Source organism: Lontra canadensis, unplaced genomic scaffold (assembly GCF_010015895.1).
Source record: "Lontra canadensis isolate GAN:19392208 unplaced genomic scaffold, GSC_riverotter_1.0 scaffold78, whole genome shotgun sequence".
NCBI lineage: Eukaryota > Metazoa > Chordata > Mammalia > Carnivora > Mustelidae > Lontra > Lontra canadensis.
In genome coordinates, this window is record NW_022631072.1 from 7,421,538 (window position 1) to 7,441,285 (window position 19,748).

Below are 19,748 nucleotides of genomic sequence, written 5' to 3' on the forward strand. Positions count from 1 at the left end.
AGAAGCTCACCGATGGCAACAGAGGGAGCTTTCTCAACCCATGCCTCTTTTATTCCTTAGCACCACATAATGATGTCTATAGGGAAGCAATCAAAAGGGAAAGCAAAAGTTTGGCTTCGGTAGATACTTTGTTCCAAATGACAAAAGGTAATCATTTAAGTTGCTGTTTTCCTACCTTACGTATCATGGGCTACTAGTGTCCCGTCACTTAATAATACCCCAAAACTTCAAATCTGGCTAGGTCAGAGAGCCAATCTAAGCTTCATGTCCTTGAAGTCTGCTGTTTGCAATCACTTACAGTTCAGTTTTTGTATTAGCCAGAGTTCCTTAGATGTGGTCAATGAATTTATTCTGGTTACTTTGAGCAGAAAGGAATTTGCTAAGGGACAAAGAGCTTAAAGAATTGTTACAAAGGTTAAAGAAACTGATTCTAGGTAATCTTCCAGGAATAACCCCAGTGTGTACTTCCACATTCCAAAATAACCTTCCAAGGGAGCTATAGCATCTGTTATGATCAGGAAGCCACCAAAGTGCTGGTTCTAGTTCATGCTAAAAATATGAATAGAAATATGCCCTGGCTCTTTCCTGTATAAACTTTAGTTCCCCTTCCTACACTGTTGGTGGAAATGCAAGCTGGTGCAGCCACTCTGGAAAACTATATGGAGGTTCCTCAGAAAGTTGAAAATAGAGCTACCCTACGACCCAGCAATTACACTACTGTGTATTTATCCCAAAGATACAAGTACAGTGATCTGAAGGGGGCACGTGTACCCCAGTGGTTATAGCAGCAATGTCCATGATAGCCAAACTATGGAAAGAGCCCAGAAGTCCATCAACAGAAAAATGGATAAAGAAGATGTGGTATATACGTATATAGTGAAATACTAGTCAGCCATAAAAAAATGTTATCTTTCCATTGACAAAGATGCAGATGGACCTACAGGGTTTTATGCTAAGTGAAATAAGTCAATTAGAGAAAGATAATTATCATACGATCTCACTGATGTAAGGAATTTGAGAAATAAGAGGATCCTAAGGGAAGGGAGGGGAAAAATGAAACAAGACGAAACCAGAGAGGGAGATAAACCATAAGAGACTCTTAATCTCAGGAAACAAACTGAAGGTTGCTGGAGAGGAGGGGAGTGGGAGGGATGGGGTAGCTGGGTGAAGGACCTTGGGTAGTGCAACGGTGAGCGCTGTGAATTGTGTAAGACTGATGAATCACAGACCCGTACCCCTGAAACAAATAATACATTATATGTTAATTTTAAAAAACCCCACAAACTTTAGTTCCCCATCAGTCCAACATGGGTACATCTGATTGGCAGAGTCTCAAGCCCCCTAGACACCCTAGCACAAGGAGGACTGGGAAGTACAATCTTTTATTTATTTCCTTTTACTTTATTGTTGAGAAGGCAGGATCTAGAGTGGGGAACTATCAAAACGTTAAAAAGTGTTCAAGACATTTCTGGACATCTGGTAAGGAAGCTGGAGAATTGGAAAAGGGAGAGCAATAGCCGTCTACTTCTTGGGTTGGGTGGTAAGTCCATGAGTATCCATTATTTTCTAGTACTATAATGAATGCATGCATGTATTAGTTTAGGTTCTCCAGGGAAATCTAAGGAATTGGTTCATGGGACTATGTAGAGTGAGAGGTCCCAAGATCTGTGGTTGGGAAGCGAGAGACCCAGGAGAGTCAACGATATATTTCCAGTATGAGTTTGAAGGCAGAAGACTGATGCCCCAGATCAAAGAAAAGCAGGCAGAGAATAAGAATTCTTTCTTAGAAGCTTTTTACTCCACTCAGGCCTTCAAGTGGCTCACCCATCAGGGGGAGGGCCATCTGCTTTCCTCAGTCTACCGATTCAAATGCTAATCTCACCCAGGAGTACCCTCACACACCCAGAAATACTGCTTAACCTCGTGCCCCAGTCAACTTGACACATCAAACTGAACTACCACAATATAGGTTACCTGCTGTTTATGTAATATATCAAATATTATGTTTTTTGGCATAAGATACATAAAACGAGTTTTTGGTCAAGTACAACTGATATCCACCACAGAATGCAACCCTTTTAGTTGAGATTTTGATTGGGTTCAAGTGCAAATGACTGTGGAAGGAGTAGTTCTTAAAGCAGCTGTCTTTTGGATCTAGGTTTGAAGGAGAATGAGTAGGTTGTTGAATGGAGTTTGGAGAGAGAGAACTTAATTCAGCTGTTTGAGAAGAGGAGGGATTAAGAACACCTTAGAAATAAAGGAGGAGGGGCACCTAGGGGCGCGTGGGTGGCTCAGTTGGTTAAGCGCGTGCCTTGGGCTTGGGTCATGATCCGAGGGTCCTGGGATTAAGCGCCACATGGTCTAGTTCCTGCCCAGAGGGGACACTTCTCCACACCCCGCCCCCGCCTCTCCGCCTACTTTTGCTTGTTCTTGCTCTGTCAAGTAAACAAGTAAAAATCTTAAAAAAAAAAAGTTGGGGGGGCTCTTGGGTGGCTCTGTCGGTAAGCTGCTGCCTTCTGCTCAGGTCATAATTTCAAGGTTTTGGGATTGAGCCCCTCCTCTTGCTCCCTGGTCAGCAGGGGTCTGCTTATTCCTCTCCCTTTGCCTTTGCTCCCCTCTGCTTGTGTGCTCTCTCTGTCAAATAAACCAATAAAATCCTTTAAAAAAAAAAAAAAAAGGAAAGAATGGGGGTTCACATCTCTAGGACAGATTTCTGCTACTTTCCATTTTGGTTAGAACTGTTCAGACTCCTAGCACTTGCCTGAGACCTTTTTCTTTTTCATTTATTCACCTTAAGGGATATTGGAATTTTCAGGTGCCTAAGATTATTGCTAATTTGTTGTGTATCTATGCCTATGCTCTGTTATCATTTTTTAGTACACGTGGCAGGACTCTGAATTAAAACTCACCCTTCCAGCCTCTCTTTCCAGTTCCCCGGGGTGTTAGTTCACACAGTGTGAAAGCATAGGTTGGGCTGTATTCTCCATTACCTGCTGCTATTTATATCAGTCCTGGATTGGAGGAGCCAAGGAGCAGAAATTGCACGCGGGAACTTTCTTCAAACCACCAGTTTATGAATAATGCATAATTCTCTGTGACTCATCAAAAGCAGTGGTAAACAAAACCCAAACAGTTGGCCACCTCCTCAGCAATCTACAGACAGTGGTCCCACCCCTTGCAAACTGTGAACGGCAATATCTGAAGGTAGCAATGGGACTCAGCCGTGCTAGCTTATCTTTAGTATCACCCATCTGTTTACTGGCACAGTTAAGTCAGAAAGGAACAGAGCACAACAAAGACAAAAAGGCATCCCAACTCCAAAGGTAGCTGGAGTTGCAGGATACTCCCAGGACCGTTCCCTACTGCACCCCACCTACGTACTTTTCCCTTGATCTTTTTCCAATAAATTGCAAGCAACACCAGCTTTGTGGTCAGACAGTCTTGGGTTCAAATTCTGCCTCTGCTACGTATAAGCTATATGTCCTTGGGCAGGTTTCTTAGCTTCTTTTATCTCAGGTTCTCCTCCTCCTTCCTCTTTGGTCTCCGCTAAGAAGGGACGGCAACAATCCTTAACTCTAGACACTCAGGGCTCCCGATTATAAGCACCAGCAGCTGACTCCAGCTGATTAAGCAGGACGGATATCGGGTGGCTCACAGGGCAGTTGAGAGGGAGGGAAGCAGGCTTGAAGCTAAGCTTCTGGGGTCAAGGCCTGAAAGTGCTGCAGGGATGACCCAATAATGAAGCTGCTGAGCCTTCTTTCCCTCAGAGCACAGGTCAGCGGCCAGGAGCTCAGCTCTGCTGGAACTCTGACAGCACTGATATTTCTGGGCCAGGAATCCACCCGGAACCCCAGAAAACTGGATGCCTTGGCCGCCACCCTTCTCAGCAGATGGGTCCCAGGCATCACCTCCTTCCTCTGGTTCATCATTTCCTATTAGACTGTTGCCTGGGCACATGTTAATGGCAGATCTTAGGCTCTATGCCTGTGTTCTAGCTGCCAAGGTCTTTAGGGGAGCAAATTTTCCGACTTGACTTTAGGGAGGCAGAACTCATAAGGCAGGGAACTGTCCAAACATAGCAAAATGCATAAAAGGTGTGAGGCAACTGGAAAAGATGACCTACATTATCTCTCAAGGAGTTGTGAAAATTGAGTATGTTAAATGTCTGGTCTGCCTCAGGAGTTTAGTGTTTGTTTTTTTTTCCCCCCTTGGTTTCCTGTTCTTTCTTTATCGGAAATATCCATTGGCTCACTGGCTTAACTCCCAGGTTGGGTTCTACCAAGGCAGGATTTTTAAGTAAAGTGCAACGGAACCTTTGACTTGGGGTGGGCTCTCTACTTCCTAGTGCTCCTCCCTGGATGGCCCTGACCTCCGGAATCCTAACCCTTACCTGTCCTGACCCATGGGAGCTGCTCACTCCTTCCTGTTACATTTGACCTTTTGATTCTATTTTTTGCTCATGACCACAGCAACCCACTGACACTCTCCACCCCACCTCCCATTTTGTGCTAATCTCTTGGCCTCTTGACTCATAGATTTTTAGTTGGTAACAAATCCTGCTACCAACCGGATTCTTCCCTTGCCCTGACTTCTGGACCATTTGCATAGCATTCTCATATTTTGTATAATCATTGAAGGAGATTTTCTACAAAATACTTGTATCTATCTTTTGAATGGTTCTTTTAGATTTATATGAAATAATTTTCCTATCTCTAATGAACAAGAAGTGAAGGAAGTCTGAAGTGGGGATGGAAAAGGACAAAAGGAACAGTTACAGAATGGTTTCCCTGTCACTCACCCCAGTCTCATACTCTTCCTTAGAAGTAATTCATTAGTACTTTGTATACAGAGGGGGAAAGAAAACCAAAACAACTTGTTCCAAGACGTAAGCTGTGTCTTTCTTAATGATAAATGTCCCCAAACCGTCTTAAACCAGACTCTGCTTTCTCTTTCATACCACAGCACTTGCCAATTTGCCAAACTTCTTTCCAACTGAAACAGCCTGGCATCTGGCTTCTGGGACCCTGGTGGCCAAGAGAAAGCCTCGAGGAGCTGGGGAGGGAGCACTGTGATCCTGTTCTGCCATCATGGCTTAGGGAGCCAGAAATTATTTGTCTACAATTATTTATTCGAATTGTCCTGGTATCTTACAACTTCATATGACAGTCTGGGAAATGTTCTGCTCAATTGGCTGGAAATGTCCTCAGAAGTCCTTAGGCTTATTAAGACTCCTGGGATATGATCTAGAGAAGTATGCGCAAGCAGATATGAAAGATGATTATTATTCGGTGTTGCTATAGTACAGTGACTGACCCTCCAGATAAAAGCAATGGGAGCCAGGCACTATTTTATATCATAGATCTCCTATGGTGAGCCAAGAATTCCATCAGAGAATGTCATGAAGACTTAGGAGATTTTTCTTGCTTGATGGCATACCTCAAAATAAGTTATTATTAGAGACAGACTGAGGACATCAGATCAAAAATGCTAACATATCTTTAAGAAAAGTATCTCTGAGTGCGGCCTCATCCATTCACAATGGTGGGAGAACTGGACCTAGATTCAGACTACCTGGAATCTCAGTCCTGCTACTTTTAGAAGAGCATTTTAGATGAGACATTGTTTCCACTATTATAGAACTGCTTCATCCTACCAAGGTGAAGGACAGACCTGGATGGCTCAGTCGGTTGGGTGTCTGACTCTCGGTTTTGGCTCAGGTCATGATGTCGGGGTTGTGGGATTGGCCCTGGGTCAGGTTCCAGCTCTTTGTGGAGTCTGCCTCTCTCCCTTTCCGTCTCCCTCTGCCCCTCCCCGCACACGAGTAGTTTTTTTCTCTCTCTCTCTAAGAGGATGGACAGATCTTTAAAAAAATAAAGTGAAGGACATAAAGTGCAAAAGTACAAGAATCCCTTTCTAGCTCCTAAATTAACTAAGATTCATTAGTGTGTTGGCAGTAAAGGCCCTGAAAAAAATAGGAGAGAGAGAGAGAGAGAGAGAGAGAGAGATGAAACTCCAAAAAAAGAATGTGGTTCCAGAAAGGTCTAGAGAATAATAGCATGGAAGTGGCAGTTATAGCTGGGGTGCCCAGGTTGTGGTAGCCTGTTGACCATGGAGCAGAAAGAGGTAACTGGCATAGCCAAAACCATGTCAGGGTGTTTAAGAAGAAATGAAAGGTGTCTTTCAGGAAGATTCCATCTCTATTAAATTTTGTTTACTACACATTGCCCTAATTAGGCAGTAGGAAGAATACTAGTGACAGATATGGAAAAATATGCTATTGATGGGGGTGGCAATGAACAACAGATGTATTTATAGCTAGTTGATATTATGCTGAAGGTATCTATGGCACAGCCCTGTTGAGGAAGGAGATCCCAGACTTGCTGCCAAGTTTCATCACTGGGCATATGGACCTTGTGCTTTCAGGTTCAATGATCTCGGTCCAGCTGCAGGAATAACTTATGCATGAATTAGCAACAGAAACCAGTAAAGCTATTGGCTGAGGACCAGGTGTATGGTAACCTCTCTCCCCCTTGATACATGTCTGGTGTTTGTAGGTTAGTTTGGTTAATTTGGGCAAGTCTGTCTCTGGACTCCTAAACTCCCACTTTCAGAGTCTTAAGGCACCTGTTCCAGTCACCTTGCTCTGGGTCTGTTTCTCATGACCAGTTCCAAGTACAGTCTAAGATTGCTCAGAACCTTAAAGCTGTGTTGGGAGTATAAGCAATATATCTCTGTTACTATGTTGTCATAGCATAGAATGGAAGAACAGAAATGAGCTTTTAAACTCACCAAGTCCAGGAAAAGGGTCAGGTCCAGAGAGGGGCTGTGATTTACCCAAGATCATCTGAAAGAGTGTCTGGCAGAAGTGGGAACTTTCCAAAAAGGAATTAGAAATGAACAGTGAGCATGTTTATTACCTTTTACCATCAGGTGGAGTTTGTGCACTAAACTATTATTACTAAAAAGGGAAAAAATTTCTTCCATATGTTTCAAGGTTTAACTCACTGAGCAAAGACCATATTGCCAATATGCAATTTTAAGGAAGTTGGGGCAGAAAGGCACTTATTTTACTAGTTTAATGAAGCACTAGATTTTGGGAATTACCATTTTGTTTTGGAGGGACAGTGATAGATGTTTACGCATAGCAAAGTCTTGGGCCCTCAAATACGGCTTTGTGCTTCCTGACTGTCCTTCTGGGTTGCCTTCAATCCTTCAATTATTCTGAAAGTAGCTGGCTAGCGGCTGTAGTTTTTCTTCTGTCCTTCCATTTCTCTCTCTCACAGGGTGTTACCTCTCCATGTCGGAAATGTTCTTTTCCGTTAGGGTCTCCCATTCCATGCAGCCCTTAGAGATGTAGACCCAGGTCGTGTTTCTTTCCCCCGGAATAGGGACGCGTCTGAGAGGGAGTTCCAGCCTCACTCCCAAGTCCTCAGCTAGGATGGGGGCATGAGGGAAAATGAACCAGGGCTAGCCTGTACCTGTTTGTGGCTTTTATTAACTAACCTTTGGCTTTCTTCCTTTAGATAAAAGGAAAAAAAAAAGATGTGGTTCATCTTTACTTTTTGATTTTTCTTTTCTCACTAAGGATCCATTTTGAGACACCGTCCTTTTCACCAAGAAGATATAATTCTCTGGCAAACCAGACTTCCCATTGTTGACAAGGGGCCAGACCCTTCCTTTCTCCCTTCCTCATAGGTCTTCCTCTCCTAGGCCAGTCACCTTCACACAGAGAACTCGGTTCTCAGGAGACATTCTCCTGGGCGAGTCAAGTGTCCTTGCCCACAGTGCTGAGTGACCATGGTGCCCTGAGTTTGGTCAGTGATGAAGTTCCTCATCATAGGCAGTGTGGCTAGGGGTGCCATCTGCCTGGTATATGACCAAGAGTTGCTGGGACCAAGTGATAAGAGCCAGGTTGTCCTTCAGAAGGCTGAGGAGGTAGTCCCTCCAGCCGTGTACTACCAGTTCAGCCAGTATGTGTGTGAGCAGACTGGTCCAATGATACCTTAACTCCCAGCCCCTCCGAAGTTTAACTCCCGTCTGTGACACCTGGAATTCAGGCATTATTTTAGTGATGTCGGTTCCATTGGTGGCTCCCTCTAAGGGCTGCAAAGCCTCCAAGGAGGGCCGGGAACACCGGAGGGAGCGAACTGAGTAATCTATCAGAGGAGGTCGCCTGCCCCAGTCAGGAACAGGGGTAGGGGTGCCATAGACCTGGAGACTCCAAACTGGGACTGGAACCCCACTCCAAGGGCATCTCCTGGCTTTGCCAGAGCAATAAAGGACTTTGGAGGTGCCAAAAAAAAAAGAAAAGAAAAAAGAAAAGAAGAAAAAATTAATACTTTCTGAGGATCAGCCTTAAGTAAGCTGAAAAACTGTTGAGTTTACCTGGGACTGTCCAGGTTTTCAAACTTAAAGTTCTATGATTCAGGAAACCCTCCATTTTGGGAAAACTCAAACAGCTGGTCACCCTAACCCAAGGTGGAGCATGATCTGGGAGCTCTGTAAACGGGCCATCAGCTTCTCAGGTGCTCAGCAAGGCTGAGAGGTTTCAGATCCTTACAGAGGAAAGCATGACATGGTGGAAAAGCTCTTAATTAGAACTGCGGACCTTGGGTTCTGGTCCCAGTTTGACTGCAAAAGAGGTAGAGCTCTAGGACAGATCACTGAACATCAGTCTCCTCCTTTGAAGAGTAGAAACATCAGATTTGATGTTCTTTGACGTTTTGCAACCCAGATTCTGCAATTCTATTTCTAAAGGAGTGTGATGAACCAATTCCCATGAATTCGTATTCCCAGATAGGAGGCAATAGGTAAGAAGGTTTTGTTGACACTTGCTGATGACGCTAACATTTATGAAGGCCTTATTCAGTGCCAGACACAGCCATTATTTTACTTCATCCTCACAACTTAAACAAATAAAATCTTTTTTTTTTATTATTATTATTTATTTTATTTTATTTTAGAAAGAGCGAGTAGACAGGAAGAGGGGCAGAGGGAGCGGGAGAGAGAGAATCTCGAACAGACACGGCACTGAGCTTGGAGCCCGACATGGGGCTTGATGTAGGGCTCAATCTCATGACTCTGAGATCATGACCTGAGCCAAAACCAAGAGTCAGAGGCTCAGCAGCCTGAGCCACCCAGGCACCCCAAGGTAGATGCTTTTTTTACTTTCATTTACAGATGAGAGGCTCAGGCCTAGAGAGAGTATGTCACATGCCCCAAAGCTCACAGAAAGCTGTGGGTCAAAGATCAGAACCTGGGAGGTCCTGTTCCCAAGCCCAGACTTGAACTGTTGCTCTCACTGGCTAGGGATGAGTCAAGGGTTGAAATGAACAGGCTAATTGTTACCCCTCAAAGGACTGGAAAAAGGAAACAGTGGCTATTTGGAAAGAGATCTTCCCATTCGGGGCTGCTAAAGGTTATGATCCCCCAAAACAGAGCCTAATTTGAGAAATTAGTTTTCTTAGCTTCTAGCCAGGCCCCTCCCTGCTCTTTAAGACTAAACAAAGGGTGGTAAAACCAATTGAGAATTAGAGCATTCCCCCACCCCCACTCCTCCTTTCCTGAGGCTTTAGGATAGTTCTACTCCCTACAGGCTCTGTGAAGCATTTTGAGGGCTGTTAGAAAGACTCAGAGGGTCACTGTCAACTGCTCGCGCTGTCTCTTACTGTGGGTCTGGAAAATGATTCCATTTAGATCAGGCTTGCCTAAAACTGTGTGTATTGGGCGGTGTGGGCGGGGGGCGTGAGGAATGTAGGAAGATTCTTACTAGGCACGCTTCTTCCCTTTCTCTAGAAAGGATGATTTGAAATACAAACAAAATAAGTCTGTGGGGTCACATTCACAGGAACTGGCTGAGTTTCACTTAATTAAACTACTGTGATTGCTTTATTCATACATTTCACTTGCCCCATGCCCTTCCTCTCTGACTCCTTATGAAGGCAATGCTATTTCAGTGGTGGGGTGGGGTGGGGATTAAATTCTGTTAGTCTTTAAGACCAACACTAATTAACAACATTTATTTTACTGTGATTATCTATTTGAAAGTATGCAGAAGTAAATTTATATTCTCAGAATGTGACTGCTTTGGACTGAAAAAATGCCATTAAAGGGAATTAACAATTCCTCGGAACTCACCATCCTCTGTTCTAAATTCCCCAGTGAGCAGTGAAGCCCCAGGGCTGAGGGCAGGAAAGGAAAACAAGGGCCAGAAGCTATGGCCAACTAAGCTGCCAGCCACCAGCACGATCATCCGAAAACCCAGCTCTGGCCCACCTTCTCTCCTGCTACAAAACCTGGGGCAGGTCTCCTGCCTGCCGGGTCAAAGTGAACTCCAATCTGGCTCCATCTCTCTCCAGCCCGTCCCCCTGCACTTATACTGCATGCCCAGGCTCTAGTCCTAGTCGCCCCCATCATTCTTACCACAGTAAGGACTTTTATTCATAAATGATTCCCTTTTCTTTTAATGACTTCCAGACCAATCACATCCTTGCTCCAGGTGAATTCCTCTCAAGCTTTTTGTTGAAGACCAAGGCTTACCTCTTCTGTGAAGCCTGTCTGGACACTCCCCACCCCCTCCACCGGCGCCGATAGAGTAAGTCTCTCCCTTTCTTGTGTACCCATTTTATCTTGTACATTTTGATCTGAGCATTTACCAAATATAATCTTTATTGGCATGTCTGTCTCCTCTGTCAGACTGGGTCTTATTTATCCGTGTTATCCCCTTCCAGTTGCAGAGTCCGGCATAACATTGCACATAGAAAGTACTTAATAGATGCTTATTGAATGAGTATGTTATGACTGTTAGGATTCTGTTGGTTAATATTTATTTTGTGTTCACTATGGGCAAAGTGTCATGTAGCTGCTGTATATGCATGCGTTTTGAAAGAGAAAAAGATAAAAATCTGAACGATGGGGTCATGTCCTTCAAGAAACATAATATCCTATGTGAGATGAGGAGTTAAAAGCAAAGCAGAAGAACTACTGCAGAGAGGGGCATGGTTCTGACATCGCAAAGAAAGAGCAGTTAGTTTGGGGCTGGAGTGGGAAGGAGGTACCACAGACCAAGGGGGTGTATGGAAGGACATTGACAAAGAAATAGTGGGAGAACGGGGACATCCAGGCTGAGGGAACAGTATGAGCAAAGGCATGAAGAGAAGGTCATAGTGATTTCCTGTGAACAAAGGTCCTGAGAGCTCAGCTCTCAGTCCTATGGGGACTGTACCCTTTAAAAAGAAATCTGAAATAAATCCCATTAATATCAATAAACGTATTTTCCCTAGTTGCCTAGATTTGCATTCTTTAAGCAGGAGTGGTGATTAATCATTTCCAAATTGCCCAAGGATATGAAGCAGGGTGCTCAAAAGTCTTTAGCAGCAGGAAATGCTTGTTGCAAATAAACTGTTTACAATTTACTTTGTGAACATCATTTCTGTTGGGACCATGCATCAGATAACAGTAGCAGTAGGTGTGAGCCCAGTCCTAACAAAGGCCCAAAGAAAATATTCACGGTCATTTCCTGCTGCTGCAAAGTTTTTAATCGGCTTGGCTATGGTTCTAGGGAGTTTCACCATAGAGTCAGGAAACACAAAATTGGTTAATACTTAACAATTGTATTCTTAAAAAGAAACAAACTGAAAATTTATTTGTCCCTTACCATTCCTTGATGAAAAGAGACATTTAAAATTCAGATGCAGGGGCGTCTGGGTGGCTCAGTGGGTTAAAGCCTCTGCCTTCAGCTCTGGTCATGATCCTAGGGTCCTGGGATCAAGCCCTGTATCGGGCTCTCTGCTCAGCAGGGAGTCTGCTTCCCCCTCTCTCTCTGCCTGCCTCTCTGCCCACTTGTGATCTCTATCTGTCCAAAAAAAAAAAAAAAAATTTTTTTTAAATAAAAATAAAATTCAGATGCAAATACTATAAACCTGCCAGAAAGTGTGCTCAGTCAGTTTCTTGTTTTAGGATGGAAGGCTTTTCATTTGCTAAGTGTATGTAGTATGGGACAGCCATGATCAGTTTACTGATAGATGCTAGAGTTTATACTGAAGAATTTTAAATTGGATTCAGGGACCCACTATTATCAATAATATGTATGAAGTGCCTAGTTGTAAAAATATGCTGTTTCCGATATGAGGCTTATTTAAGCAGTCTTTGGTAGATGTACTTCCTGTGTTCTAGACATTACTGTGTTAGACTCTGTTAGGTTCATGCATTCGAGGACACACAGATGGCAAAATATCGATGACCAGCCAACAATGATCTCTTACATTTCATCTTCACCCTTTAGAAGTCAACATACCTTCCCATTCGTGTTTTCAATTTTCCACAACCTGGTGAAGTGAATAGAACATGAAAAACGATCCTCACTTTATAGTTGTGGAAACCAAGAGGCAGAGATGATAGATAAAAATCTCCCCCACACAACTGGTTATTGCCATGGAAAGAGCCCAAACTCTGGCCTTCTGACTTCTTGTACATTGCTACACTATGGTTCTCGTGAATAAACTGACCTTACGTAGAGGTTGTGGAGATGGGGAGCATTGGTAAATATCTGATTGCCATGGCGATCGATGGAAAAAGGATGATAATTCCATGGCGGATAACAATGACCTAGAGGCAACTTCTAGCTCACCCTTAAGGATAGAGGCCCACTGTGACCAACAGACCTGATGCTCATGTCATAGACATATTCTCACTAAATCTGGATTTAAAAATCTTGAAGTCTTTCATAGGAAGCCCACCAGCATCACATACCCAAGGTGGTAGATGATAACAGCAATAATTATAATGAACATCTGTAGAGTGCTTAATCTGTGGCAGGGACTGTGGAAGAACTTTATACCCACCGTCCTTTGTAACAAGCCTGTGAAGAAAGGGCTATTCCTGTTCCTGTGTTACAGATGAGGGAATCGAAGCTGACGTCATTTGTCGAGGTTTCACAACTCATAAACCACAGAGCTGAGAACTGAACCCGAGCGGCCTGCCCCCAAAGCCCACATGTTTCCGTGACATTATTCCAATACCTCCATGTCAGCTATAACGTCAGTGCGGTGAGGGAATGAAAACAGTGCAGGAGCAGGGGTTGAATCTGACACTGAAGATTGAGTTCAGGGGTCAGATAACCTCTGAGAAGGCAGAGGGCAAGGGGAAGCCCGCAGTCACAGGAACCCAGAACCAACCAAGGTTCTCTTACTTGGCTTCTAATCCCAACACCGTGTCTCAGTGAACCAATCTCTTACCAGGCAAGTAAAGGGTATCGAAGTGTCAAGGACCAAACTGGTGTGAATATTCTCTCCCCTCTGTTTCCCTCTTGTTCTTCAGAGGTTCATTTCTACTTTTTTGGTTGTTTTTCAGGGGTAATTTTCTAGATCTTGATTTGACCACCAGTAGAATTAGGTTTCCATCCTCTTGAATCTTTAACATGTTTTCGTTAACTCTTACAGACTCACTCCTTTTCAGGAGGCAAGAAACATATTCCTTAAACATGAGTGTGATGGACCGAATATGTGTGTCCTTCCAAATGTTTATGTTGAAACCCTAATCCCAGTGTGATGGTATCTGAAGGTAAAGCCTTTGGGAGATGATTCCATCATGAGGATGGAGCCCTCAGGAATGGGATTCGTGGTCTTTTAACAAGAGCCCAGAGAGCTAGCTAGCTTTCTTCTCTGCTGTGGGATGAGGCAATAAGAAGAGAGCCATCAGAGGGCTAGAGGAGCACCCCTCCCAGGACATCGCCATGTTGGCACCCTGACCTCAGACTTCCAGTCTCCAGAGCTGTGAGCAGTACATTTCTGTTGTTGACAAACCACATCATCTATAGTATTTTGTTACAACCGCCTGGACCTACTAGGCAGTAGAAGGCTCTCAGGGGAGAATGCATTCTGTTCACCTCCACATCCTGCCTCTGTTCCCAAAGCTTAGGTGAGCAGCACCGCAGGGCTGTCCTCCTGAGAACCCATCATTTACTCTCTAGGGACTTGACCTGTTCCTAGTAAATCTCAGAAGAAATGCTATGCAGCAGCCCTTTGAAATGAAATGCTTTTCTATTGAACCGGAAAATAATCACATCCTCCCATTTACTCTTTAGGGTACAAATTGATCTGACTTGATTTGTCAGGGAGCCAGAACTGCAGGCAAATAGACGCTGGAGAAATCAACCAATCTTTTAAGCCAGCAGTAATTGTTCCTCCTGTTGGCTGGCTAAATGACTTGTGTCTGGAGGAGATGCTCAGAATGAATCCGAATGCCCAAGGTGACAGAAACACTGAGCGTTCCACAGTGGGCTGTATCGAGTAAGTGTTTCTTCGTGTCTTACAAGGGCTTGGCTTTTGTGTTTCCAACCTCTCTCCCTCTTATCCTGTCTCCTGGGGCTAATGTCATTGGGGAGCAACCAAAGGCAAAGCATGTATATAAGAGTAAGGAAAAATGGTATGAGAATGAGAAGAGATGAGGAGTGGCGTGTAAACCAAGGATGCGTTTTCTTGTACCTGGATCATTAGCAAACCCGGGAAGTTCCTCTAGTCAAAGCAGAGGGAATGGAGACCCTTTGCTGGTAATTTGTCCGTTATCTTTAAAATTTAAAAAAGGAAAGAGTTTAAATAGACAAGGAAACTGAAAAAGAATGTAACTGATATTCAGGTACTAACTACAGAGATTTGCCATTTTGCCATATTAATTTTGGTTCCCTACCTTTTCTCTTTCCTTCCTCATATCTCTCTCCTTTCCTTCTTCTTTAGAAATAAAATGTAGCTGTGTAGCCAAATCTCTGTATTTCCACTCCACTGTGTTATTCTTTTTCTTTCCAGAGAGAACTGTTATCACAACACCAGATTTTATCTTTCTTGTTCATTAAAATTACTTTCGCTATGTAGAATATATACAGAAAGAATATGTAGTACTCTTTGGAGATGAGCTTTTAATATTAACTCTTGTGGTTTTCCTATAAGTATCCTTTTGAATTTTTTATATTTGACATCATATTGCAATTTATCCATCCTGATATCGGTAGGTCTAGTTCAAGCATTTTAACTGTGGCATTGTATTGCTTTCCAAATTTATTTCATTCTCCCCTATTGATAAACATACTCTTCCCTACCACAGACAATGCTATGTTGGATATTCCTGTTGAGGTGTCCTCAGACCCAAGTATGAGATTTTCTCTTTAGGGTATATAGCCTAAGATATAACCTCAGAGTGGAATTGTGGGGTAACAGGGGAAGCTTTTCTTCAATATCATTAGCTATTACCAAATTGTTGAACTGGGCACTGAAAAACAGTTTGTATGGGGACACCCGGGGTGACTCAGTCGGTGAAGCATCTGCCATGGTCATGATCCCAGGGTCTGGAGATTAAGTTCTACATAGGGCTCCCTCCTCCTCCTGGGGAGTCTGCTTCTCCCTCTGCCTGCCATTCCCCCTACTTGTGCGCTCTCTCTCTCTCTCTCTCTGACAAATAAATAAATAAATAAATAATCTTATAAACAAACAAACAAAAAAACAACCAGTTTGTATGGCATTCTCCTAATGACTAAAAAGGAATAAGCTGTAGGAAATCAATATAGCAAGACATAACAAAAACTAGTTGAATCGGGTCAATTGGTTTATTCTCTGTAACCTGGTCCATTATATACATGATTTCTCCTCTTGAAATAAGAATATAATGCAATCTGTATCCTACTTGAGGTGAAATAGTGCGTGGATTACCATATATATATCTATGTATCTCTATATGTATATTCTCTCTGTCTGTATATGATATCTCTCCATATTCCATAAATAACAATAGGCAAGTAGCTGGATAAGAAGTCCTAAGTTCCCCTTCTGAGCTCCAAACTTTCATTCCCTAACTTTATTTTCAAACTTAGTTGAAGTATCAACCCAGCTGGGGATATTAGCTTCAGTTTGTACATAACCTAAAACACCTGTAGGAGAACAGCTCTTCAGAAAGGGAGGATGTACAAAGAACCTGGATGAGATCGGAGCATCTGGTGCAGGTCCTGGGAATCTCTGACAATCAGGAAGAGAAACTGAAAAAGATCTTAATTTTGCTGTGCAACCAGCCTGGGAGTCCATGTGTGGACACATTCACGGATGCTACAGACAGAGCCTCATGTGCTCACCCTAGACCCCCTCTCCTTCTCCCCAGAGGCTCTCCTCTTTATCTCAAGGAGGTTCCCCAAAGAGTTGACATCTCTTGGCTGCTCATTTTGTGCATTGACTCCTTTGTGAGGGGCCCTTATCCTTGTGTGGGTTGGCTGGTGGGACCGTGGTATGTCCATCCATAGTCTTCTCCTCCAAGGAAGCCAAAGCTGCTGGGTCTGTACACGGGAGCTGGGGCACGGTGAGGAAGGGAGACATTCTATCCCCAGGTCTGTCTCCTGGGCTCTGAGGCAGAGTGTGTGTGCCTACATTTCCTCAAGTTCTTCCTTCAGCTTCTGGCACCATTCCTTTTTTTTTTTTTTTTTTTTTTTTTTAATGAGATTCAAAAGTAGTCCTTTGCAATGGATTTGAAGTCAGGGTGCGGAGAACACTACCCCATCCTTGCCATTGTCACCTCACTTTCCCAGCTCTCCTCTGAGGCACCCCATGGCCGCACTCTAAATCTCAAAGCCCGCAGGCATAGCACTTTGTGGCCGTGGGGAGATGGGACCTTGGTGGGGAGGTGGGACCTTCTTGTTTCTTGGAGCCTATCTAAATCCTTGGGGCAGTTCAAGCAGGATACCCTGTTCTATTAGCATCACTAAAGATCCGAAGTCACCTTTCGGTGGGGGAGGACATTCGTTGTTTCTCACAGGGTAGGTTGGCAACAAAAGCCTGTGTAGAAACCAGACTTGGGAATGGAGAACAGAGCTGTAGAGACCCAGAAGAACAAGCTTGACTGGAGCTTAATCTACTCCCTCCCCTCCTCCCCCTGCCCAACATTACTTAAAATACAGAATCCCATTTGAAGAGTGTTCAGATGGTCTATGCCAGCATCCCACCCGTTTCAGTTATCTACTATTGTATAACAAACCATCTCAAAATGTAGTGACTTCGATTTGATCACACTCAACCGCTATTCACTATGAAAAAGATCCTGCTAATTCAAAATAGAAAATAAGTTTTTTAATCTAATAAAAGCTACCTATGGAAAGAATGTAGTGACTTACGATGACAGTGATGTATTTTTTCCCACCATTCTCGGTTGGCTGTGTGGTTCCTCTGCTATTTTCCCCCAGGGCTCACTTAAGTGGCTGTACTGAACTGGGGAACCAAAGTGGCCTCACCCATGTTCTGGAAGATGGTCCTGAGTGTGGCCTGCAGTGCCTCATTTTTCTCCATGCAGCCTCCCCTCCTAGTGGGCTAGACTGGGTTCCTTACATGGTGTTCAGCATTTCAGAGGGAAGAAGCCCCAACGCTTCTTGAGGGCTGGGCTCTGGAACTCTTCTGCCACATTCAATTGATGAAAACAAGATGCAGCCCAGGCTCAAGGCAGAGAAGCAGACTCTACCCCATGAGGAGAGTTGTTGCACAATATTGTGGCCATATTTTTCAGTGGACTACATCACTCAATCCTTGCTATGGCGTCTCTGCCATTGTTCACCTTGAATAAGATTAGTGAAGGGGTCCTGATTTTTTCCTGGGCAACCTGTTTCATATAGACCACCCAGAGCCTTCTCCCTTCAGATGAATACCTTCTTAGTTCAAAATAAACATCAGAGTCCCATGCTTCTTTAGCTAGTATTGGGGAAACAAAACATTGGATGAGTAAAAGGGATGAGTAAAAGGAAATTCACATTTAGGATACATAGATGGAGCAACTTACTTTGTCCAAGTTCTATTTGAGCTAGGAATGCCATTTGTGGGAAACAACCTCATTCCGAAGGGCTAAATTGGGCCAGTGTGGGGCTGAGGGGAAATAAAACTAATGAGCTGACCGGGGCTGTGCCTGACTTAGTCTTGAAAGGAAAAGGATAAAGGGGGCCCTTGTGGATTCCACGTTGTTCAGCTTAGTTCACTAGAGCAAGGCAACAGATAAATTAGTTGGGGAGAAAGTCCTAGTTAGGAATAAAGTATACCCAGGGCTATATATATCTCAGGAAATTAAGTAGTGTCATAAGTAGTTACACGGCACGAAGATGCAGGAGAGGTGAGAGGATGCCAACATGGTTTTGGTCTAGTGCCTTGTTACTCCTAGTGTGTGTGCTGGGCCACCAGGAGAATCTTGGGCCCATCCCCAAACTACTGAATCAGAATCTGCATTTTAACAAGATCCACAACTAACACATATGCTCATTAAAGTTCGAGAAGCCTTGGCAGCCTTCTTGATTCCATTATATTATATCCCATGTGAGGCCCCACATAAAGCTGGCCTTACTTCCAAAAAGGAGCCATGTTTGGTCCTATCCAAGGCTTTCTGGGAACAGAGAGGGTCCAGGCTCACTATGGGCACTCCCAGTCTATGGCACATTTCTCTAACCCACTGAAACTCTACTGAAAGCCATGAACCCTATCCCCAGAACAGACATGCACAACCACAGACATGTAGAATTTTATCACATTTCATGATTCCTCTGAAGACTTGGTCTGGGAAGCCAAGGTCAAGAGCTCATGCTCTGTAGCCAGTCAGGGCAGGTAGTTACTGCAAGCAGGTCCTGCTCTGGTTTGAGTACCATGGGCAGAAGGGATGGAACCATGCAGCGTTAGGTCACGCGGGGTTCTCACCAAGATGGAAAGTGACGCACACGAAAAGCAAAGGACAGGCACCAAGTGTTTACAGAGCTCAAGAAACTGTGTTTATAACACATAGTTTGCCAAGGAGGTGATAGTGAACAGATGTGTCATTTGCAATTATTCCTAAAGATGTTAATTATGTAAATGGAGTCTCTGATTAGGGTTCTAAAAAAAGAACCCCATATATTATGGAGTGTTAGATGTGCACAATCAAGCATGCTCGCTGACTGTGCCTCCAGGTAATCACTGTTGGTGCCAGACTCATCACCTGGGGCGCCTGGTTTAAATGTACCCCCCTGAGAGCCAGAGAGGGCTTCTGGAAGCCCTTTCCACCTGCAGAAGGTGAAAACTGGAAGTGAGCTTTGTGATCATGGAGTACAGTTCTGTCCTTGTAAAGAGGCAGAACCCGAGACCCAGAGAAATTATGTGACTTGTCACTAGGAGAGGGAGGATAAGAGCTCCTGTCTTTTATGTCATCAATTTGCTTTTCCTTGCCTTATAGTGTCAACAAGGACAGACACACGTCAATTATCAATTTTCTAGTTGGAGTCTACTTTGTGAAGAGAGGGCTGAGGGAATGATGTGAACCGAGTATCTCCCTAACCCACTCAGGGTAGGCATGGACGTATGCGTGTAGGGAAGAGGAAAGTGAGTGGTTAGAATAACAGAGGGGTTTATAGTCTAAGCTGTGTTGTTCAACAGAAGAGCCACGAGTCATCTGTATCTATTGACGTTAGAAATAAATAAAATTAAATAACATTTGAAATTTAGTTGCTGTAGTTCCATTTCAAACACTCCGTAGCTGCTTGTGGCTACTGCCTCCCATTCTGGATGACACAGAACATGTCCATTACTGTAGAAAGTCCTCTTTTGGGCAGGGCTTTCTAGAGGCTCGTATCAGATTTTCTGAGTCTGAATCCCAGTTCTGCCATGTAGAGGAAAAGCTTCTGTGTCTTGTTTAATGGTTCCCAACCTCAGTTTCCTCATCTGTAAAATGGGCACAAGCCTCAGCCTCAGTGACTTGCTGTGAAGATTATGAAT

At 43.9% G+C, this 19,748-nt stretch overlaps 1 pseudogene; it reads left to right on the forward strand.

The window, feature by feature from the left end:
• The first annotated feature begins 7,797 nt into the window (after nt 1-7,797).
• On the forward strand, nt 7,798-8,155 carry LOC116881901 (annotated as a pseudogene).
• The last annotated feature ends 11,593 nt before the right edge of the window (nt 8,156-19,748 follow it).